The following is a 26,083-nucleotide window of genomic DNA, read 5'->3' on the forward strand; positions in this document are numbered from 1 at the left end:
AATTGACTATCTAGAACAAATTGAAAACAAGTTTTTGAATGACGCCCCTGCATCATGTTATATTTTCAAAGATATAGCCTATAGAAGATAGGGCTTGTAACTAATCCTAAAATTAGTTTGAAACGAGTTATCTTGGAATCTTAGTTATAACTCTTTTTCTGTGAAGTTTTAAATTATGAAATTTTGTACAGATTGAAAAGAAATATCATTGTACAGGTGGTAGAAATTTCAAGTTTTGGTTTTCTATACTTTCGAAGATATAGTCTATTGAAGATAGGGTTTGTGGATGCCAAAATGCTCTCTGCGTTTTGTGTGTATTGAACTCTAGCTGAAGGGTTCCACTGAAAATTGTAATGGGCACGTAAGTCTCTGTGTTTTTGTATTTTATTAAATACAGTGGAAAGGGAACTGGGTTTGTGCTATATGATTGGTTTAATATTGCTCTATGATTGAGTAGTACTCAAATCAAACCTGGAAATGAACCTCTGAAACTGAATGTTGGCATTCAAATATGAATTAGACTTGTTCAAAATAATGAGCGGAGATCAGCATGGAATAGTTGCATTCTAAATCAATTGGTGAAAGCATTATGATGAGAGATTGACCTCTTTGGAGGAATCGCCTTTGGGAGTCATGTTGAATGGTATGTTGTATTTGACAGACTTATGGCTCTTGGTGTTGATTTGGTAAGGCGTTGAAAAGGGATTTGATTCCTTTCTGAAAGGAAATTCATTCCAGCCCAATTGTTAATGAGAGAATATGGTAAACTCTATGTGGAATTCTTGTATGAGGCGTGAGTCGCTACTGGAAGTGCGTTAAAGGTGAGTAGTTATTTGCTCCATCTGTTTCTGGGAAAAAATCAAGTTTCAAGCGTTGAGTGAACCCCAAAGTGAATAGTTTTAAACCAGGGAAAATATTGTGCCAAATCATTATTGTGTGCAAGCTTGAGCACTCAGGTCTACTTTATTTTGGGGAAACGGATTACACTGTTGTGTAAATGAAAAATGATTCTCTGGGGATAGAACATTTGCTTATTTTGGTTCTTTATGAAACTTGGAATTGGATGTAATGTATATGCCTAATTGGAAGACCGGTTGTGAATGGATAGATAAGTTTCAGATGTAAGTGCAGATCCAAAAACTTAATGGCACGATGAGATATTCATAGTTGCAGGAAATTTAATTTTCTGTAGTTTACACAGTCGAAAGGGAGTTTTGAGTGAATGGATAATTGCTGTTTGCATTGACAGCCTACTAACAATTTTGTATGCATCACTATGTGGCCTGATAGACCTGCGAATTGATGAAGTTTGAGGTGGAATTTCTGCTAATGGCTGTTGATTTTGCTGTTCTTCATGTTCTTCTCCTTGTTGTTCCTCACTTTCATTTTGCTGCAATGGCTGCTCATTATCTCTTGATCTGTCTTCTGGTAATGGTGGTTGGTTTTCCTGTTATTTTAGAATTTCAACAAACCTTTTCTCCTCCACATTTTTGTCATTTATTTTAAACATTTGTTTTTCATTAAAAATAACATCCCTGCTTCTAATAACTCTCTTTTTCAAAGATTCCAATAATCAGTAACGTAACTCATTATCAACATATGCTAAGAAAATGCATTTTAATGACTTTTCATCCAACTTGGATGTGAGAATTATTCTAAGAGTATAAGTAAATGGTAGAAACAACTACGAATGATATTAATATTAGTTTTAACACTAACAATAATATTGTAGTAATATAATGATTATAATAAATACCAATAATTATATAACTAATATTATTAAATACTATAAATTACATCCAATATTAACAAAAAACCTTACATTTAAGTTGCATTGAAACGGATATGGGAACAGATACGAATACGGGGTTTTGAAACAGATACAACAAATTTTCAAAAACTCTGGATATGATACGACAAGGAAACAACACACACACACACACACACTTATATCAGACAAAATAAAAGTTTCATATTACCATCCATCTTTTAGAATCTAGATTCTTTATTTAAAAATACATAATCATCATCATGAATTCAACATAAACAACTCATCATCATCAATTCATCAATTGTCATCATAATCAATGATTATTATAACATTCAACATATCATCAAGTTTCTATTTCAAATTTCAATCATCAATATCATCACCAAAATTAATGGTGCACACTACATAGTACAAAATACAAAATGAACTTATCACTAGTACTCTACTATCATATCACCTATGTTGCCAGGAAACGTGGGTGCGGGGACGGGGACAGGGACGGGCGCGGACGGGGACAACATTTTTGGAAACAGGGTGCGTGGGTTCGTCGGGTAATATAATAATATTAAATTTTAATAATTAAATTTTATAAATTATAAATTATAAATTTATAATTAATAATATATATGAAATTTGAATTTGTATATTTTTTCAACTTTAAATTTTAAACAAGAAAACTTGAATGATAATCATTTAAACATGCATATTATTAATTAATATTTCATATATATATAATTAATAATATATATGAAATATATTAAAGCTGAAAAAATATAATTAATAATATATATGAAATTTGAATTTGTATATTTTTTCCAAACCCATTCTAATAATGCATAAATGGACCTGCTTACCATTTTCATCTGATGGCAGTCTGGCACATGCCTTCAGAATAATAGTGAAGATCACCTGGTTTGGATTTATGCCAAACCAAAGCATTCTGCCACAAATTGGAAAGCATCCATGCAACAGTTGTGGTCAGCATATCTTGCTGTCATTGAGTTCCACGAAACCGCATACCACGCAAGCATCCTATCAAATACAGTTTTGTAGGTCAAACTTGTTCCCTAACTCTATATTGCCATATTAACATTGCAGGCATCATTGTTTGTCTGATCACACTGCTATAATGTCCATCCTTTTCCATGCTTCCAATTTCTCTTCCTATGCTTATCTTTCATTTTATTTTCCAAATCCAATAGAATTTCAGACCTTTCTCAATTGTTATGTTACCTGTTTGACCCTCAAACACAAGTCCCCAGTATTAGCTACCATAAAAAAGAGTGAAGATATTAACTATTGTTTTATACAGACAAGCATAACATCTGTTGCTTGATGCAATTAACTTATTCAATTTAGAGCTGCACCATATTTTCATCCAAAAATGAAACACATGAAATCAGTACAAAGTCAATTATACAGCTTGCTGGCAAGCGTCTTTTGTCAAGCCAACATATGGAATAATACATTACAGCTACAAACTATAATTCTTGTGTGCATCTCTCTATGTCCATTAATGTCTGTTCTCTCTATGTCCATTAATGTCTGTCTGTGTATGCATCGATTTGTGTGCATACATCTGCATCTTATATGTATTTATGTGAGATTTGAATTTCAACACTTCTCATCATGAGCAAAAATAGAACAAGAGTGTCTCTGAAAATGCCTTTACTGCTATTTATAAGTCATTACCTGAAGCTCCAAGGAAACAAAAAGGTCTCTAACTGAAGCCCGATCCCTATTCTGCCCAGACAAGCTCTCTGCAATCATATATCCAAGGAGGTCGACAGTCCACTCACATCTTTTGTTCACTTGAATATCTTGATGTAACTTCAACCTAAAAATTTTGAAAATACCCATGCTACTTCAAACTTGTTGTATGGGCTCTTGTCCTTGAGAAATGCACTAGGGATATATAGCCTTTGGCATGATACATGAAAACAGTAAACAGTCCTCAAACCTCCTCTCCCTTTGTAGAGACACCAACAGAATAATATAGCACTTCCAGCTAACTTATTTTACTTAGGCATCAATATAAATCCCAAAAAAACAGAGTTGAGGAAATAATGAAGTGGATTAAATCACTCAGGACGATTTTCTGCATGGTGACCTCATTTATGAACTTGGCAGAATAGTGGCAATTACGACATATGCACTTCTTGCGCTTTTGATGAGACTTCAGTGGTCTTTACAACTTGTTGAAAAGCACAAACAAAATATAAGCTTCTTCCTCTTGTAAAACAATGCAGATTCCCACCACTCCTATTGCACATCATGTGATGATCACTACCACCTGCTCCTGTTTCTTGTCATGCAGCATAAAGTGCACATCAGGTACATCCCCTGCTTCCTTCATCAACCCTGTCAGTCACTGCAATTCTGCATAGATCTCCTTTGTTTGTGGGTGTGATCTATCTCCTACAACAAATGTATGCACTTTGTTCTTAACCTCAATCCAACTCTATATTATTAATTATATTTTAATATAGTTTTTTATGAAGAACCCAAATAACCCAACCCGAAGAACCCGAAGAACCCAAGAACCCAAGCACCCGAAGAACCCAAGAACCCGTTAAAGGAAAAGAACCCAATTTTTTTTTTGAAGAACCCGGTTCTTCTGGGTTCGTCTGGGAAGAACCTGTACCCGAATCCGTACTTGGGTGCGGGAACCCGGGACTGGTTCGAGAACCCCACCCCCGGGTGCGGGTACCCGTGCAACACAACATATCACATATCATGGTATTCAATGTTCATTGTTCAAAAGTTTAAAACATCATCATAGATTACATTTACATATCGTCAAATATGTCTTCATCCATGTAATTAATATCCACATCAACATTTGAATCCTCTCGAGGAGTGGGAGCATTAGTGCCATGTCCACTTGAAGATCCAATTATTGGTGCCTCCTCATCAAACAAAGTCATATGTTACATGGCATTCAATGTCATATCCAAGTCAAGCAACTTTGGTTCCACATCCCATAATTTGGTGGGCCCAAATTTGTATTTGTCACTCTTGTGTGACAAAAGGCAAAGGTTCAAATGAACATACACTAGTTCATCAACCTTTTTGGAGCCCAATCTGTTTTGCTTCACTGAATGGATGAAGCCATATGTATTTTAATTCCTTTCTGCTGAAGAGGAACTAACAACTCGTGACAAGATCCCGATGGCCAATTTTTGGATATGTGGAAGTTCCCCACCATAGTAATTTCACCAATCAATCGGACTTAATATGGTCTTGTCCCACATAGAATCAAGATCTGCACCCAAATCCTTTGATCCCACAAAATGAGCAAACTCTGAATGAATCTGAATCCCAATATCATGATCTACAAATAGCTTTCTTAAATCCTTGTGAAACTTTTGGGTCTTTCTTTGATGCGGTTATTTCTGGATTATTTAGCAACTTTGCAGAATAATATTTTGGATTCACTGCACAGGCCATAAGGTGCAATGGGGTGGTCATCTTGTTCCACCTTTTGGTCAATATATCTTTTACTTCTCTGTAAAAGACTTCATCTGGGTCCTCCTCCGTTGCATTTATAACCACCCTTATCTTCTCTATCATGGAGTAAATGTCTTCATACACCTCGCCCAAATTAGGCATATCTATGTCAAACATGCGTAGCAAATCCATAATTAGCTTAGTAAATGCCAAGAGGTACTTGACCCTATCCCACCATTCATCATCAACAACCAACCTTTTCACTACTTATGCTCTTTTAGTTTGGGATTCCCTCCATTGATTTCAAAGAGAACTGCATACCATTGATTGTAATGCTTCTTTCATATGCATAAGCCTTATTAAGATTATGATATGAGAAGCAAAACAAGTCTTGACAACCTGCAAGTGTCAATGTTTCAATACATCAAAAATTATAATTGAGTGAATACCTATTATGATTCACGAATCATGACATTTGAGAATCCAATTTACATATTTGAATTTAGAGTTATAGAAATTAGAATTTAGAAATAAACTTTCAAGTTTAGGCACCTTAAGGAGCTCCAACTTCACAAATTTCCTATAGATACTTTGGGACATGTGGTGGTTTGTGATGAAGGCTTAAATTTCTTTTGCCTCTTCAAAAATAACTCGAATCCACTCAATTTGCTTCCCCATATTGCTCTGTAATATCCCTTCCTAAAATAATTTACCTTAAGTTTATTCCCACAATTTTGGCAATTTTGTTGACTATGGGACCCATGAATTTTTGGAGGAAGACTTAGAAAAAAGGGGAGGCCGAAATGGCGAAATCTTTTTGCTAGTGGAGCGTGGGGGCCATACGCATTGGTAAAACACACTTGCCTAGGAGGAAATTCAAATTGTGAAGGAAGAGGGTCGAAAAGCTTGTTGGAGGGACCCACATGGGAAAGGCAACTGAAAAATTATAAATAGAAGAAGCTCAACCACTTTTGGGGTCTTTTGTCAATCAAACTTTCTATTGTTGCTCGAGCTACTTAGCCAGGTCACATTACTGTTCAACACCGAGTTTTCCAAGGGGAGAGCTCACCCTTCTTTCGGTGGACTTCAAGTGACACCCTAGGGAGGTAAGATTGTACCAGGTTGGAGGAGAGTTTGGAGGGATTCAGAGCTATACACTCGGCCTTTTTCTCAGCTCGTGCATATTCCAGGAGGACACAGGAGGGGATCACGCTTGGCTCATTTCAACTATCTTCCGGGTGGTGTTTGCTGAGAGAAATTTGGCATAGGAGCTTCAGGGGAAGATCAGGCTAATTGATGAGTTTTGGGGTAGGAGGTTGTTGATTAAAGGTAGTACGAATTTATACACTTAGGGCCTGCGCAGTAGCCATTTTTTGGACACACGTGGGAGTTTGAGGGAAGTGCTATGGAGTTGGGTTTTGCTGGGAGGAATAACAAAAACTTTGGGGTAGTGAGGCTCAGCATTTTGGGAGTGTTTGGAAGGATTTTTCAGGGTGTTTGTAGATAGACTGTATTTCCCAGTGATTCGAGGAGGACGTGGTAATTGGGGCCGAATTTCGAGGGTCGAAACCAGACCAAACCCTTTCTGGGTTTTCGTGGGTTATTTGAGAGAAGCTTGGGGCTAATTTTGCAGAATTTTCTGAGCACCCGTGGTGGGGTTTCCAGTAGTATCTTTCCAGCAGATAGTGTAGTTTTCTAGGGCAGCACAAGGCATCATTGGAGCAGCTCATTTTCTCACATGGGCATTCTATTTTATCAGCTGGGTCTTGTCAAGCGTGCCACTAAGGCAAGCCCAGGTGCACTTCTTCCATACCATTGTACTCTTGCTCCAATTATTTAATCAAATGGCTCAACTAGATGACATTTATGAAGTTTTTATGGGTGTTCACTAAATTTTCTGAATTCTTGTGTTGCATGTTCTATTTTGCTTTGCATATCATTGTTTTTCCTAATTAGGAACATTACAGTGGTACTAGAGCTTTGATCTTGGCTCAACTGTGGGGAAAATTTCCTATGAACAAGGAGGATAGGCAGAACATTACTTACCGAAGGTAGAGGTATCGGAGTAGGGAGAGGGAGTTAGAGATTACACCTGACACTGAGGCACGTGGGAAGGCCGTAGTAGTAGCAAATATGGGGGACCCAAAGAGTAAGGAGGAGGCAACATTTGATAGCCTCTTGAAGGCCCTAAATGATTTAGCCAAGGGACAGAAGGAGATGTTGGAGGAAATCCAGCAACATAATAGGGATAAGAATATCCATCATGAGTTCCTATTTGGAGAGACTTCAGGGTCCTCACAATAGTATGACCACCCATCACCAACCACTCACCCACTATCTTTCAATGGACCAACCAGGACCATGCTGCTGACTTTTCTACCTTCACCACCTAGTGAGCAAAGTGGGCCGAATAATCAGATCCCTATTACCACTCAAACTAGCAGGGGACCTAAAAGAGATTCCTAAAGGGGACAACTGCTAGATCAAGGGAAACAAATGGAGACTTAGCCCACTGTCATCTCAGTTAAGACTCCCTACTCTTTACAGAATTTCACTGATGGGAGGAGACCTGGTATGGAAGTCACTTGTGAAGGATGAATCAACAAATGGATGTGGAGTGACCCTAATATCCTTTTCTTAGAAGGGGGTAAAGAATAGTGCTTTCTTTCCCTTCAAGCAAGGTACAAAGATTTATATGATAAGTAGGTGAGGATTTGAGGTTAGGGTAGAGGAATATGCTTTGTAAAGGAGTTTCCCAATCCTAAAATCCTTATTGAACTTGACTTCTCGAATGGTTATTGAAGAATTGACCTTTCAAAGGTATGGGACCACACGGGACCAAGTGGACCCAACCTAGGTTAAGGGGAGATAATCTAGTAACAATTATGTTCTTAACCCAGATAAGGAAGGGGAAAGGATCAAAGAAAGAAATTCCAATTAAAAGTATCAAATTGATCCTATGAGGTGTTAGCCTAGGGAATACCAGGGCAAAGTTTAATCTCAGATCTAGGGCTTGGGTTATCTCACAACTCCATTGTCGGAATGGCTTCAAAATTGGAGGAGGCCTTGAGGACACACCAACACAGTGTGAAAATTCCTAGATCTAACAATCCCAGGAATCCCACTGCAACCAACTGAATCTACTTCACCTAGATTGTAAATTACATTACAAACTTATTTCAAATTTATTCTTGGAATATTGAAGTAAATTACTGACGCAACAAGGAAATACAAACACATAGGACATCGTTAATTTTGGACAAATGTCTCTGGAAAAACCCAATGCAGGAAAACCAGTGCATCAGCTCTGAGGGTTTATTATTATTCAACAATAGCAAATTTTGAATACATCGCTGAATACATCATAGGGTTATTCAGTTACAGAGAGAAATACTAGCAGAAAGAATTGTGATGTTAATTGACACTATCAATGGACATCCTGGCTGATCCAGCCCCAAACTTACTGTCTCTCGGCTTTTTTGGCTGCCTCTGCACTCTGTCTGCATCAGCCCAACGTCAAGCTCTCTGGGTGCTGCGTCACTCCTCTGGCTGGTTGATTTGCTGCCTAGGAATGGATCAACATGCTCTCCCTTCTGCATCTGCGCAGATCTCAACTTATGTTCCAAGTACATCTGCTGCTCAGAAGATCCTTGATACAACGTGGCCAAGGCATCCCACATCTTAGCAGTTGCTCTGCTAGCAACGTGGCACACCACGTGATCCTTGACTCCATCTAGGATCACCCGCTTGGCCTTTTCCATCTCAACCTTGTACTTTTTTGGCAGATCTTCATCCGCATGTTCAACTACCACACTATCAACATACGTCTTGAGGGCATGCTCATCTAGAAGGAAAGACATTTAGCCTTCTAGATGACATAGTTGGAAGCTCCGTCCAACTTGTCTTGATCCCTCAAGCCACTAGTTGTCATATGCTTCGAAAAATGTTGAACAACTCCCTCTTTCACCCTACTGCGTAGTTCCTACGCTGGCTTACGCACTCCCTTATGGAGTTGGTAAGTCTGTTACTCCTCTGTTGCGTAGCAAATGAGAAATACTGATTTCCTCGGCAAGAAATCACTAAAGAAGTATTCCCTCACTATGCGATCTGCTTCCTTCTTCCAACAACTTTTTTGCCCAGCACTTAGCTTGCAAAAAAATGTGTCCTTCTAGCTCTGTGTTGAGGCTCTGCGTGGCCCCTTCTGCCTTGGGAAATTCTCAATTTGGAAGTCTTACCTCTTTGTCGACTCACTCAGAGAGAGACAACCACGAAAATATAGCCCTCCTGGGTAGAACTGTGCAATCCGTCAGGGGATTCGAACTGCTATTTGCTGCAGCAAGTTGGCCCTTGCTTTAATGCTAGATCTACTCTTCTTGTTTCACATCAAAACCTCTAATACCATGTGAAAATTCCTAGATCTAACAATCTCAAGAATCCCACTGCAACTAGTTGAATCTACTTCACCTAGATTGTAAACTACATTACAAACTTATTTAAGATTTCTTCTTGAAATATTGAAGTAAATTACTGAAGCAACCTACACCAAATTAAATATGATTCTGAAACATAGAAATTAAGCAAGAAAATAAAAACACATAGGACACCGTTATTTTTGGACAAATGTCCCTAGAAAAACCAATGCGGGAAAACCGGTTCCACAGCTCTGAGGGTTTATTATTATTAAATAGTAGCAAATTTTGAATACATCGTTGAATACCTCACAGGGTTATTCAGTTACAGAGAGAAACACTGGCATAAAGAATTGTGAGGTTACCACACACTATCACTGGAAATCCTGGTTGAACTAGCCCCAAACTGACTGCCCTTGACTTTTCTGGCTGTCTCTGTGTAGTGTTTATGTCAGCCCAACATCAAGCTCTTTGGGTGCTGTGTCACTCCTCTGGCTGGTCGATTTGTTGCCCGGGTGATTTGATTTCTGCCGCTTGGTCTCACACGCCGACTCTAGCTTCTAAAAATTGAATTCCTTTGCAAATTTCAGACTCCTCACTGGCTTCTGCGCTGCTTCTCCATGGCTCTACGTCAGCCCCTTTGGTCAGCGCTGCCATTGCTGGATTACCCTCTGCCTCTCTCTGCTAATGATTCTCCGGCTGAGAACCGAAAGCTATCCCTGCCCCTTCTTATATCTTCCTGTTGGACAACCAACGACCTAGATTAACTCCTAATCAAAGGCTCAGATCATTTTGACTTGATCTCTATCTTTATCTAGAATATTCACCCACAATTAGATTAATACCCATTAATATTTTAATTTTCCTATGTTTAGACTTAGGAACCCCATTAAAAATATTAATTATTTTAATATAATCGTCTTTGGGTGGAATTTCCCAAAATGGTTTATGGGTGTTTTGGAATGCATGTGCCCAAGCCTCCTTGCAAAATTTGAGGCCTAGAGCACATTTGATGCTATCCCAAATCAACATGCGGTAGAGGCTAGGAAATCGAACTTTTTCTTGGGCTATTTTGTTGGGGAAGTGTTTCCCTAGGTGACCCAACTTGGCTAGACCTCAAAGAGAGGGAAAGATGGAGAAAATTGTTCTTTGAGTAATCATCTATTGGTGGACCAGTGCCTTAATCCCTTGGGGAGAATGGAGTCTAGGAGAATGATGAGAAAGGAACTTGTATTTTGGTCAAAGAGGCCTTAAGGACTACTTTGCTTGGCCTTTAGGGCAAGAAGAAGAGACCTCAAAGCTTTTATACTTCGCTTGGCAAAAAGAGATGACTTATCAAAATAAATTCACCGATGGAATTATCCCTAGGAGATTTCATTCACGTACATGGCCTAAACATTGAGAGATGCTATATAGAAACAATAATTCCACAAATTTGCAATTATGCAATGCAACAACTAGCTCTAGTGTAGTGAAAATCCCATTCAATGCATATGATAAAAGTAAAACAAGAATAGCATTAAATGTGTGTACTTACATGTAATAGAACATATCCAACTATCAACAATTTGAGAATAAAGAAGCTCCAAGATAAAATACTTCAATCCAAACATCAAAATTCATCCATGCTTCAATTCTTCATTCCAGAAAAGTGCAAAATTCTCTAAAGAGAAGAGTGATCCAATCCAAAGTGATGATGAGAAAATGAACTCATCTCATTTGTATTTATACACTAATTAGGAGTTTGAATTAGTCTCTTCGGCCTACATAAGCCCCAAAAATAAAATAATGTGTTAATAATTTAACTTTTGGTGACAAGCCTACCGAACTAGCTCACAAATAAAATAATAAGCCTCCCAAGAGGTCGAATGATCAATAATGCATGTTGTTGGGCTCTCTTAGGCCTGATGAAGTCCATAAGTGCCAAAATGATGAGTTAGATTTCCAAGAGTAATGAATAAGGGGTTGGCCCCTTGTTCTCCACATAATAAACCTGTGGTGCTCCCAGCGGTTGTGAGGGCACACAAGTGACCTCATGGATCTCCAAATGAGTTGAAGATGTATGTAGACCATTTGTAAGGGCTCAAATGATGTTGTAGGCGATGCCACATCATCCTACAAGTCTTGGATCAACTACCAAGTGCATGGTGCATCTGTGGGGCTGGTTGGGCAAAGGTGAACCAGGTCCATCTTCCTCGTCTAATAGGTGGATCTCGAGCCAATCTTTGAACATCTCAAGGGATCCATGGAGTGCTATTTATTGCTGTGGAGGCCTATGGCTCTCAACGCATACCCTACATATGCCAATGTAGCCCTCTGGAGGGTTAGGACCCCGTATAAGGAGACCAAATCCAAGATGGAGACCCCCTGCAATCCTGAATAAGATCCAATGTGTCCCCTAGCCTTCCAATACAACAATGCCATCAAAGAAATCGAGTAAAGGAGCTTACAAACCATGGACCATAGGTGGGGACTGCATAATGGCCTGCCCTTCCATAATGGGCTTTAGCATGTGCTAATGTCTCGAAACTCCAAATGGGGTTTTCCAAGCATCCCATTAGGTGGTTTCTACTTCTAAAGGGGGTAATATGTCCAAGGTACATCCTTTAAAAGGTGGTGTAATGTGGTAAAGAGGTGAATGGAGTAGGGAATGAGAAGGGGCAACCCTGGGACACATGTTGGGTTACAAGGGTAGCTATAAAAAGGGAAGCTCACATTTGGGTATATAATGTATAGGAGGGAGAAATCATGGTACATGAGGTGCCCCGACCTTGATTTTTCCACCTTTCTTTATATCCCTTTGGTCTTTTTATGATTTTTCTTCAATTAACTACTCAGGGCTCAAGGGGTAAGAGCATGATGTGTGAGATATAGTAGCGGATACCCCTTTTAAGGTAGGGTGGTTTATTGCCCACCAGGGGTTGGGACAATCATGGGTTCCTATATGATGAAGGAGGCTCATAGAACCTGTAGGAGCCAGGGGATGGCCATGATGATGGGGTAGAGCTCATGTATTGGCTTTTGTCCACGTGATAAATGTGTTTGTCCCGGCCATCTTTTGCATTATGTGGTACATTTTCTTGTTGAATGTGGCCAATTATGCTTTTACTTTTCTTTTTAGTTGCATCAACCTCTGAGGCATCGTTCTAGTCCTGACCTAAGGTGTGGGCAAGGGGAAGGGAAGAGCTAGCCCTATGTGGACCCAGTGGAGGAATGTGGATCCAGGTGGAAGAAATGATGAATTAGGGGGGTGATATATGTGGATGAGGGAGCGGGACCACGCAACCAAAATCAGGGTTTCCCATGAAGTACCATCCCTAAATCCAAATGGTTAGTATAAGAGATCCCATAGGACTGGAATCCAAGGTTAATATCCAAAGAGGGGTCCATGGGACAAGAATACAGACCTAGCCCATTATTTCCTTCGAATCCCCACCATTAATCCATGCCCAGAAGTGTCCATGATAAGAAAACCACAGTACTCAATTATCAAATGACAAGGCATACCTTTAGGTTCGGGAGGCCCACCTTCAAACATACAATCATGACAGATGGGTGAAGGACCGCATGATTGGCTCAGGTGGTAGAGAAGTGGCACAACGAGCTAGTTGGTGGCTGCAAGGGGCTGCTGGTTGTTGGCTTAGGACCATCTTGGAGAATTTTTTTCACCTAGGGATATCACCCACAAAATGGTGGGTAACAATGCCCATGGTAGCTTATTTCAGGGAGTGGCAATCCATGGGGGAAGATTTCAAATAAGCCTTGTCGTTTAGATGTTATTGCCGGCTCAATGAGAATGAGAAGGGCAGTTATAGTGGGGGACCGAGTACACAAAGTTCAGAATTGCAGCGTACTATTGGGGGGATGTATTTTCCCACGTATGATGGATCTACCAAATGCAAAACTCGATCTTGGGTGGAGAAGTTGGATACCTATTTCCAGCTTAATCGGATGACAGAGGTGGATGCCATCAAAATGGCTACCTTGCACTTGGAGGGGGAGGCACACGATTGGTGGTTTCATGGCTTGTACACACTAGGGCATGCCAGCGTGGCCTCTTATGAGGACTTCACACGGAGAGTGGTGTAGCGTTTTGATAGGAGGGACCCAGAGGCTCACTTTAGGGAGCTGAGCAAACTTAGGCAGATTGGCCACCCAGAGCTGTACATATCGGAGCTTTTGAGGGTCTTAGTCATGGTGCCAGATTTGTTCAATGCTAGGAGGTTGTACAAATTTATAGAGGCATTGCTTGAGCCATTGTGTGGAGTGGTGAAGTCCCACAGACCCACTACTTTGCAGGAGGCTATGACTTGTGCCAGGGATTTGAAAAGGGAAATCCCCAATACTAGAGAACCCACTACATCACTGGCTCCCTACCCATAGAAGGGGAATGACACTAGGACCCCACCACAGCGAGCAACCCAGGGGCGTGGACAATTAGATGAGGAGACCAAGAGCGACCTCCGTAGGAGGAAACTATGTTTTACTTGTCGGAAGCCGTGGGCACTAGGCCATAGATGCACAGCATGCAAGGCCCACTACATCGAGGTCTTCTTGGATAGCGACTAGGAGGATGATGTGGAGTTGGAGATAGGCGGGGGATACAACAAGGTTCGGGTAGAGAGATCACTGCCACCGCCACCACCACCACCACTACCTGGGGGAGCACCTTTCACACCATCTGGGGGGGTCCTTGCTTCTTTGCGTGGGATTCCCAAATTTTTGTCCCTGAGGATCAAAGGCATAGTGCAGGGACAACGTGTCTCAGTCTTGGTAGACAGTGGAGCCACCCACAATTTCATTGATACCTAGATGGTTCAAAGGTGGGGTATCATTACGGAGGAGTACGAGGGGTTCTTAGTTCTGGTGTCAGGGGACATGACTATGCGTTGTACCTGATATGTCCCCGCTTTGATAGTGACCATGGGGAACTACTTAGTGACAAATCATTTCTTTGTTGTGGATGTACCAGACACCAATGTGGTGATGGGTGTCCAGTAGCTCTATTACCTTGGCCGGGTCACCACTAATTGGAGGAAACTAGAGATGGAGTTCACCGGGATGGATGGCATGCTCGTGGTTCTCCGGGGTATGCATTCATATCCTCCACAGACAGTTTCAACGCATAAGAGAGGCTGACTTGAGGCATAGGGACATAGCACGGGCGGTGGATCTGAGGATTTCAGAGGTTGGGGGACAGCCCAAGTCACCACACCTCGACATATAGGCCATCTTGGACAAGCACTCGATATTGTTTGGGGACATACCACCAAGGCAGCTCTCTGACGGAGGATTTGAGCACACGATTGAGTTGGAGCTGGGGCTACAGGCAGTTATCACCACTCCTTATAGGGATCCCAAGGCCTACAAGGATCACCACTCATTATAGAGCGCTCAATAAGAATACCTTGAAGAAGCGCTACCCCGTTTCGCGCATCGATGAGTTGATGGATGAGCTTATAGGAGCCAAGTACTTATCTAAGATAGACTTGCGCTTGGGGTACCACCAGATCATGGTGAGGGATCAGGGCATCCCCAAGATGCCTTTCAGGTGCCACTATGGGCATTTTGAGTTTTTGGTCATGCCCTTTGGGCTGACCAATGCACCTGCCACTTTCATTCATGCATGAATCATGTATTTTGTGGGTAGTTGCGGAAGTTTGTATTGGTGTTCTTGTTGGCATTGTTGTCATTGATGGCAAAAGCACAACAGAGGCAAAGGCGTAGTAGCAAGGAACAATGAAGGAGAAGCAACAGGCAAAGGAGCAGCAACATGCAAGGAGCAACAACAAGCATGCATGGTTGCGATCAAGGAAAAGAAGCACAAGAAGACATATGTTGTTATAGAGGAGCAAGAAGCACAAGAAGTAGCAAGCAAAGGATCAACTTGCACAAGGAGAAACACGCAAAGGAGCAACAAGCAAAGGAGCAACAAGCACAAGGAGCAACAAGCAAAGGATCAGCTTGCACAAGGTGCAACAAGCAAAGGAGCAGTGCAAGAGAAACAAGCAAGGGAGCAACACAAAGGAGTTGTGATATGCTTGGATAATGTCACAGAGATTGTTATATTGAAGAATTTGTTGTGATGTGAAATTTTTGATTGAGCTGAATTGTTATGATGCAAAGGCAAGACTCCAAGGCAAAGGCAAAGATGTTGCAAAGGTTGTTGTGATGCATTAATGAAAAATATTGTTATTTGACTTTGACATTAGGTTGATGCATTCAATCATTACATGTGGCTGAAAGTAATATTGGATGCATTATTTATTTTTGTGCTCTAATATTCAAGATATGAAGAGTTTGGAAACGAATGAGTGGAAGGCAAAGAGTCAAGCCTATTCACTTCATATCCCTATGTAGGATACAAACAACCAAAAGACTATCTTTATAAAATATGTGATTTTGAAAGGCATTGAGTAGTTAGAGAGTGGGAGAATGTGTGACTTGATTGTGCTATTATGCATTAGTTACCTGGCACATATGAAGCTTATGTGAAGCAAACTTGAAGGGAAGAAGATGTAGAAATGAAGATGGAGATATGCAGAATTTATGACCAGGTTGGAGCTTGTTGAGGTAGGAGCCTCCTATAGGTTGTAGCGTACAAAAAACATATGGGAGTTGGAGCTTCCCTACAGTCACAACTTGCAGAAGATTGAGGTAGCAACCTCTTGTAGGTTTGGAGCCTACATAAAATTAGATGTAATAAGGAGGACATGCCTTTGCATCACAACAATAATAAAATCGTGGTTTTCTCCCTTTATGGGTTTCCACATATATCTGGTGTCAATATGTGTTTTATTATGTGTTTATGTGATGTTTTGGTTTCCTTATTACTTGTTGTTCATATATTCAATCAATTGGGCATTATTTGTTAAGTTTCTCATGTAATGTTTCAGTTAATGAGGTTAATGTAAATAATTTTAATGTCCATGAATATACTAAACTGATTCACCCCCCCTCTCAATATAGTCAAGTTTTCATCAATTGGTATCAGAGTCGGTTCCTTCAGTGTAAGCCTAACAACTTGAAGGTAGTTCTAGTTGAGTCATGGACTGTCAAATTGTACCTATGCTTAGTACATCATGTTGAAAATACTGGGGGGGGTGAATCTATTATTGCCAGTTTAATTCTTCACAATTTAAATAGAGAAATGTATAAGTATAATTTTATTGAGTAAAATAATAAATACAATATAAATGTGTTCCAAGCTCCAACTTGGTTTTGATGAGGCTCCGACCTCTAGGGCTTCGACCCTATCTTGTCAAGGCACCAACCTTGGATTTAGGAGCACCAACTCCAAGGACACCAATCCTTCCAATTCTGAGGCACCAACCCCAAGGGCTCCGACCCTATCTTTCAAGATGAATCAGGTCAAAAGATTGTCCTCCCGCTTTGTCTTCAGCTTCCTTCTTCACTCGGCCTTCGGCTTCTACTGCACCTTTTGCGTCTGCCAGACCTTCAGCTTCCTCTATTTCTTCCAGTTCACGAGTTGTGAACTTTTCTTGTTCTCTGTGATAGATGCCTGATATGCCTGACTCAAGTGAAGCGTTTCAACTTGTATATATATATATATATATGAGTTTTGCCAATGAATCGAAACGACTCGTTCAAAGGTGGAGGGGCCGACTTGTGCATGAGGTGGTATATTAAAATATATCGGAGGGCCTGCCACGTCATCACCTTACCCCCGCAATCACAACCTTCATGAAAATCCACATTAATAGAGGTCCCCACATGCCACGAAATATTTTTAATCGCAATTGCAACTTTCATGAAAATCGGAGGTTTTACAAGTGTGCACATGCTGTGTCCTCTAATATCAACATCATCGATATTCACATATCAGCATAGTTAAAACCATATAATGGGTGGTCCCACCTGCCACATCATCGCGTTAATTGCAATCGCAACTTCCGGAGGTCTTCTCATAACATAGTCGACCCCCTATGGCCGACGGAGCGGATGCGGTATACAATAAACTGTTTTTGATAAGCTTGTTGGGTATACAACTCTATTGCAATCGGTGGTCCGTTGTGTCCACACCCTTATCGCAATCGACGTTTTGACATTTCTTCGATTCAATGGACGCGATATCATATTGAGTCATGTTATAGTGGTGCAGTCAGGTCCACAATAATATGGCAATCGGTGTTTTTTAATGTGACATCCTTTAAGACTTGCAGTACATAACCTCTGACGTGGCAGACACAATATAATATAACGGTGTATTCTAATAGAGCGGTCGGGTTCGCATACATATCGCAATCGACGATTTGAACAGAACATCCCTTTATGGCTTGCGATTATGCGACGAATGTGATATTGTATGGGGTTGTTACCATAACCTGCTTCGGATTCGTAGTACATATTGCATCGGGGGTTTGAGTAGTGTTTACATAACTTAATATAATAGAACAGCCGATAACGTGACAATATAATTTCTCTGATAAAGTGCCGATATCTTAACTCCTCCCTATAAACTGCTTCCGATAAATTGCTTATCTTCTCTTGCTGGCTTTCAGTGACTTCTTCCTCTTACTCTTTGGCTTTCCTCGGCTTCCGATAGCTTTCCTCCTTGGTTCCACTATTTCTGTTACGTCTGTATTCAATCCTTGGATCCTCCATGAGCAGTATTAAGATCAATGGGCATCAATATGCAACATCGTGTATTAAAGAATTTGCCATCACAAACACTACTATATTGACATCAATGACAACCTAGATTAACAATCTCCCCCTTTGTCATTGATGGCAATATTCTTCTTCTCTCCCCCTTTGACATCAATGGCAAAAAGGTGCACAAGAACTCCCCCTGTCGAACTGCTCCCCCTGTCATGCAACATCTTTATGAATCAACTTAATGTGATGCTAGAAAAATAACCCCCATATTTTGGCGAAGATGTTCAAATGCTTCTCGAGGAAGAGGTTTTGTGAAAATATCAGCTATCTGCTCCTTCGTATTGATATATTCCAACTTGATGTTTTGTTCAGCTACCTGTTCACGAAGGAAATGATACTTGATTGGTATATGTTTGGTCTTTGAGTGCATCACTGGATTTTTGCTGAGAGTGATAGCACCTGTGTTATCACAATAGATGGTGATTGGTTGATTAGTGCCTATGTTGACATCTTTCAGAGCTTCCTTCATCCATAATATTTGAGTACAACAATCTGCAGCAGCTATATACTTGGCTTCAGCTGTAGATAGTGATATGGATGTTTGGTTTTTCGCTGAGCCAAGATACTAGGCAATCTCCCAGGAAGAATGCATTTCCACTAGTACTTTTTCGATCATCGACACTTCCGGCCCAATCAGCATCGGTGTATGCAGTCACAGTAGGAGTTGAGCTCTTAGGGTACCAAAGACCAAAATCAGGAGTTCCTTTCAAGTATTCGAGAATTCTTTTTACAGTCAACAAATGGGATTGTTTAGGAGTTGATTGAAATATTCCCACCATTCCTACTACTTGCATAATGTTAGATCTCATAGCAGTTAAGTATAGGAGGGCTCCAATTATTGACCTGTAATGAGTTGCATCTACCGAAGGAGAGTCATCATCTTTGCTTAATTTGCAATCTGTGGTCATAGGTGTGCTCATGGGTGCACAATCTTCCATTCCATATCTTTTAAGCATGTCTTTAAGATATTTTGCTTGAGATATGAACATGCCTGCTGTGGTTTGAGATACTTGTAGTCCAAGGAAGTAAGATAACTCTCCTATCATCGACATTTCGAACTCTTTTGACATATTTTGAGCAAACTCATTGGTCATCTCATTACTAGCAAAAATCAGATCATCAACATAGACAAGAATGACTAGTAACTTATCTTCATCCATCTTTATGTAGAGATTACTTCCTGCCACCCCTTTCTTGCAGCCTTGTTGTTGTAGATAGTGATCCAATCTTGCGTACCAAGCTCTAGGAGCTTGTTTCAACCCATATAATGCCTTTTTCAACTTACAAACAATGTCTCTTCCTTGTGCTAGATTAAACCCTTCTAGTTGCTCCATGTAGACTTCTTCCTTGAGTTCCCCATTCAAAAATGCTGATTTTATGTCCATTTGATAGATTTTGAATCCTTTTGAGCAAGAAAATGGCAAGAACATCTTTATAGCTTCCACAAGAGTTACTAGTGCAGAGGTTTCTTCAAAGTCGATTCCTTCAATTTGTGAATAACCTTTACAAACAAGCCTTGCCTTATTTATGATGATTTGTCCATCTTCATTCATTTTGTTTTTGAACATCCACTTGGTTCCAATTATATTTTTATCCTTTGGATGAGGTACCAGCTCCCATGTCTCATTGTTAAATTATGGTATGTTTTATGCTTATAACAATTTACTTCTTTTTCTTATTATATTCCACAGATTAGCAATCACATATACATAAAGTAAAGTGCAGATAGAACATTAAACGATCGACATAAAACAAGCCAAGACAAGAGACACAAGATGTGGCAGCTAGCCAGGGACAAACCCCACAATGTGTGGGGAAGCTCTTTGATCAAATCTTCTTTTATCTTCAATAATTCAGCAGATAGAGACAATACAATAAATCTGATTTATATCAGCAGTAGCAAACCCTAGATCAGCAGCATCAGCATTAGCGGCTTCATCATCAAACTAGGGCAGATGATATCTCACAAAACGACCATTGGATCGGCTTGATTCCACCACCAAAAGTTGCGGCTTCCAGAGGAGGTTCAGATGAACCTATAGCGCAGTTTAGATGAGGAGATCTTCTAGTCCACGCAGGTCAATCTTTACTTCTGCAGTTGCAGCTTCAGTTTCAGCAGCTTCTGGCTTCAAACTAGGGCAGTGGATATCTTGCAAACCGTCCATCATATTGACTTGATTCTACCACCAAAAGTTGCGGCTTTCAGAGGAGGTTCAGATGAACCTACAACACAATTCAGATGAGGAGATATTCTAGTCCACGCAGGTCAATCTCTACTTCTGCAGTTGCAGCTTCAGTTTTGACAACTTCCTTCAAACTAGGGCAGTCGATATCTTGCAAATCGTCCGTCGGATTGACTTGATTCCACCACCAAAAGTTGCGGCTTTCAGAGGAGGTTCAGATGAACCTACAACACAGTTCAGATGAGATCTTCTAGTCCACGTAGGTCAAACTTTACTTTTGCAGTTTTAGCTTCAGCTTTAGCAGCTTCTAGCTTCACATGTGTGAGAGAGAGACCCATTTCTGCACAATAGAGAAGAGACTCTTTTCTGCGCAGTGGAGAGAGAGATGTGATGAGATGAGTGAGTCCAAATGAGGAAAATTCCTCCTATATTTATACACAACGTTGGTGTTTGAATAGATGCGACTGTTGCGCTTTTGAGCCTACATGAGTTGTAGGTCGGCTTGATGATAATTCCATAATCAAAATAAATTCATATCTCCATGAATACTTATCGGAATCGGATGATCTTTATATCAATCCTACACCTCTCGACGAGAGGAATCTAATAAAAATATTATCAGCCATGAATAAGATGACCCACATGAAGTTTTGCCCTGGTTGCCAATTTTAACGCTCCCTCTCAACTAGGGAGAACTTCATCTGCAATCTGTCTCTCGGTCATTACTATTCATCCATCAAATGCATTGCCCTTGTACAGCCCGACCGTTGCCGTGCTTTGCTCTATTTTGCCTGTTCTGCTTTGTCTTGTTTTGCCCTGTACTGGTCTGTATTGTTTTTCTCTGTTCTGCTCTGCTCTTGCATTGTTCTATTCTGCTCTGCTTTTGTCCGAATTATGAAGAAGAAGAATTGATCAAGGATGTATCATACTGACTCAAAAGTTAGTCTCAGGGTATGTACCACTGGTCCCAGACCAGTCTCAACCAACCCGAAGTCAGCATCATAGTGAATACAACTCCACTGGTCCCAGACCAGTATCATCCTCCACTGACTCAAAGTCAGTCTCAGAGTGCGTACTACTGGTCCCAGACCAGTCTCAATCGACCCGAAGTCAGCTTCATAGTAAGTACCACTCCTACCACTAGTCCCAGACCAATATCGCAGTCTCAGAGAGTGTACCACTGGTCTCAGACCAGTCTCAACCGACCCGAAGTCAGCATCATAGTATGTACCACTCCCACTGGTCCCAGACCAGTACTGCACTGACACAAAGTCAGTCTCGGAGTATGTACCACTGGTCCCAGACCAGTCTCAACCGACCCGAAGTCAGTGTCATAGTAAGGTACAACTCCTACCACTGGTCCCAGATCAGTATCATTGATCCCAGATCAATGGAGGTCATCCTAGCGTAGGGAGTACGGTAGATACAACAATGCGTCCATCGGTACTCCTATGGTCCCTAACTTCATTTCCCTGCTCATTGATCAGATGAGAGGTACTTCCCATGAGTCCCAGACTATATGGGTAGGATGCCTCGATAGGAGAACTAATCAATCCTGTCCTCATAGGATAACACATCAATCCTGCTATAATCGCCATGGAGAACACATCAATCCAGGCTGCCATGGAGAACACATCAATCCAGGCCTCACAGGAGAACACATCAATCCTGCTACAGTCGCCATGGAGAACACATCAATCCAGGCCTCACAGGAGAACACATCAATCCTGCTACAGTCACCATGGAGAACACATCAATCCAGGCCTCACAGGAGAACACATCAATCCTGCTATAGTCGCCATGGAGAACACATCAATCCAGGCCTCATAGGAGAACACATCAATCCTACTATAGTCGCCATGGAGAACACATCAATCCAGGCCTCACAGGAGAACACATCAATCATGCTACAGTCGCCATGGAGAACACATCAATCCAGGCCTTACAGGAAAACTAATCATCCTGCTACACAGGAGAGCGAATCATCCTGTTCCACAAGAGAGTGAATCATCTTGTCCCACAAGGGAGCAAATCATATTGTTCCAGTGCGCATCACCAGGGGAGGGTGAGTCACCCTGTGTTCGTATGTTGCTCCATTAAGAACCGCAAGCCCTCAGAGCTCCCAGAGCTCAATTTATGCAACATGCAGGACCCTTGTACAAGGGTTTCTTGACGACTCCAAGTCGCTTGGGAAAATCACAGATTAGATCTTTCCTCGGGGCTTTGACAAGGTGTATCGACTTGTACATCATCTTAATGCGATGGAGCTTCCTTGCTCATCGACTTACCATATCCCAAATGATGTCTATCTACTGGAGCAATTGACGAATACAGGATTCCTAAATAATCGAATCCCACCTCTGGTTGTTACAGAGAATCACAGTGGTATCCAATGTAAATCCAAACAACTCACTGAAGAGCTTTCGCAACCAGACTGTCTCACACAAGGTCATGCTAGCAGCAATATATTCTGCTTCGACGGTGCTCAAAGCCACCGACTTCTGCTTCCTGCTCATCCAGGATATCGAAGCAGATCCCAAGGTGAAACAGCACCCGAAAGTGCTCTTACGGTCCACCACACTGCCTGCCTAATCAGCATCAGTATATCCAAGTAGTCTCACATCTCCGGCAGTGTATCTTAACCCATTGTGCCACGAAGATATCTCAGAAGATTCTTGGCATCAATCTAGTGAGGCTCAACCAAATATGAGCTCACAATACTAACTGCAAAACATATGTTCCGATGGAGGTTCACCAAGAACATCAATGCGAATGAGTTTATGAAACTCAGAGGCATTTCCCATATCTGGTCTGACATCACTACCATATAACTTCTAAAAGTTAAGATCCTCGAGGTAGTCATAGGCTTGCAGTCCATCATACCAAATCTTCCCAATATCTTTACCACATATTTTCCTTGAGATAGGAAAATTTCCCTTGGCTTCTGCCACACTTCAAGTCCTTGGTCCTTCATTTCAAATTCAGAAGCCAACTCCCTCTTGCATTTGTGAATGAGAGGGTTTGCACCTGTTAGAAGGAGGTCATCCACATACAACACCAGTATGAGAGGCTTGTCATCTTCAACCTTAAAGTAAAGGTTAGGATCGGCTTCACTCCTAGTGAATCCCAGCTTCATCAAGTAGCTATCGATCCTCTCATACCATGCTCGGGGTTCTTGCTTCAGCCCATAGAGAGCCTTCTTCAACCTGCATACATGACATTTTCAATCATAAATCTCAAATCCTTCGGGTTGATCCACGTAGACCTCTTTCTTGATAGAACAATGCAAGAATGCGGTCTTAACATCCATCTGATGTAGGTTCCATCCTTGTGAAGCCACAAGGGCTATGATCGAGCGAATGGTCGTATATCTGGCAACAGGTGAAAATATCACATCATAGTCTATACCTTCCTTTTGGGAGAAACCACGAGCAACAAAACGAGCCTTATACTTTTCCGTACTTTCATTTGCTGCATGCTTTATCTTGTAAAGCCATTTAGAAGTGACAATTGTCTTGTCCTGGGGTCTAGGAACTACTTCCCAGACATCATTCTCCATAATAGACTCATATTCTTTGGTCATAGTATCCTTCCATACTTGATGCTTGATGGCATCTGAGAATGATGGAGGCTCATTTTGTATGATCATGCTCATGATGGTCAGGTATCCCTGATACCTGTTAGGTTTCTTACTTTCACGGAAGGTTCCTCGGGGTGCAACATGTCCTTCAGCATCATCAAGTATCCCCCTAAGCCATGAAGGCCTCTTCCTAGAAGAGGGAGGCTCAGGTGGATAAATAAGATCCATGGGTTCCTCCACATCAGGCACTGTTACATCATCTACCCATAGAGACAGTTTCCACAATCGTACGGTTCTTCATTTTCGCCACACCATTATGCTCAAGAGTATGTGGTGTAGTAGTCTCCCTCTTAATGCCAGCCTCAGATATGCCTAAGTGAACCAACTGTAATATATCAGAGGTCTTGCTTTGGCTTGAGGGGAGTGGTCCCCTTTTGAGCTTTCCTTCAGCACATCATGGACGTACACCTTCTTTCTCTACTCGGAATTTGGGCATCCCTGTCACCATTTGTCTCGCACCGGGTAGAGCTTTATAATGAAGGTGGAAAACCTCTGATGCCAAAGTTCAAACTGAAGAGATGTGTCATAAGACATGACACCTACCTGACTTTCATCGACCTGATAACATGAAACCCAAGAGTAAAGGCATCTTTAACATTATTTTTCGATACACGTACCTTGCCATCGCTGAAGGTTACCTTGTAGCCTTTGTCTTCCATTGCCGAGATGGACACCAGGTCCTTTCGGAGGTCAGGTGCATTTAATACGTCCTGGAATTTCTAGCCTTCTTGAATGCTTGTCTTGTTCCTTGATTCCCAGCGCTCCTCTTACCTTTGCTATTAAATTTGTCATTCCTTTGGTTGCCATTAGAGGGATTTTTGATCATCATCCCATTGTGAATCCTTTCTATTAGGGCACTCCCTTGCATAGTGACCTACTTTATTGCAAATGTAACATTGTCCTTTTCTTCCACCCTTAGGTCCAACCTTTCCTTTTGATTTAGTCCCGGAATTATTTCTTTTCTTAGCATGAGAAGAAAAGGCAGCAGGAGGACCTTTTAGGCATGGGCTTTTCTTGCTCTTCTACCCTTGATTCTTCTTGAATGCATCTAGCCATTAACTCCTTGAAACCAGGAATTACATTATTGTTTAGAAGAGTAGTCATGAACACGTACCATTCGATGGTAATCCTCTAAGAGTCGTGAGTGCCATTCCCCTGTCAGTGATAGCCTCCCCAATAGATAGGAGATCGTTCCTGATTTTGGTGATGCTTAAGAAGTATGCTTGCATACTCTCATCTTTACCCTTCTTAATTTCCTTCAGCTTATTTCTAAGAAACAAAACTTGATTTGCATCATTTACTTTAAATAAACTCACTAGTCTATCGTAGACTTCCTTGGAGGTGTCCAGTGTAGAGATGTAGGCCACCAAGTGCCTGTCGATAGAGTCCCGGATGATCTTCTCTGTTTTGATTTCTTCGTTTTTCCATTTGTTCCAGACAACAGCGGATGCATTTGATGGAGGCTCAACAATATTGCCTCTTACATGGTCTAGCAATCCTTGATCTTCTAGGGTTAGATCGATAGACATCTTCCATCCGTGATAGTTAACTTTCTCCAAGAGTTTGTCTTCGGCAGGAAAGAGTGTTGAGGACCCCATCGTTCTTTTAGGATAGCCTTGCCAATCTTCTCTTCGTGATTTCTCTTGCTCTTGTTCGGGCTTTGTCTTCACCTTAGCTCTGATACCATAAAAAATTATGGTATGTTATATGCTTATAACAATTTACTTCTTTTTCTTATTATATTCCATAGATTAGCAATCACATATACATAAAGTAAAGTGCAGATAGAACATTAAACGATCGACAGAAAACAAGCCAAGACAAGAGACACAAGATGTGGCGGCTAGCCAAGGACAAACCCCACAATGTCTGGGGGAACCCTTTGATCAAATCTTCTTTTATCTTCAATAATTCAACAGAGAGAAACAATACAATAAATCTAATTTATATC

The 26,083-nt window shown here is 41.1% G+C and overlaps 1 protein-coding gene across 1 annotated transcript in view; it reads left to right on the plus strand.

The window, feature by feature from the left end:
• LOC149142161 (ras-related protein RIC1-like) overlaps positions 1 to 26,083 on the plus strand; it is a 227,874-nt gene continuing 201,791 nt past the window's right edge. Inside the window, exon 1 of the mRNA XM_089449668.1 lies at positions 1 to 821. The gene's annotated coding sequence lies outside the window, so the exon portion shown is untranslated. The remainder of the gene's footprint in view (positions 822 to 26,083) is intronic.

Source organism: Pinus tabuliformis, chromosome X (genome assembly GCF_031772625.1).
Source record: "Pinus tabuliformis cultivar Carrire ecotype Pingquan chromosome X, CPIR1, whole genome shotgun sequence".
NCBI classification, from domain to species: domain Eukaryota; kingdom Viridiplantae; phylum Streptophyta; class Pinopsida; order Pinales; family Pinaceae; genus Pinus; species Pinus tabuliformis.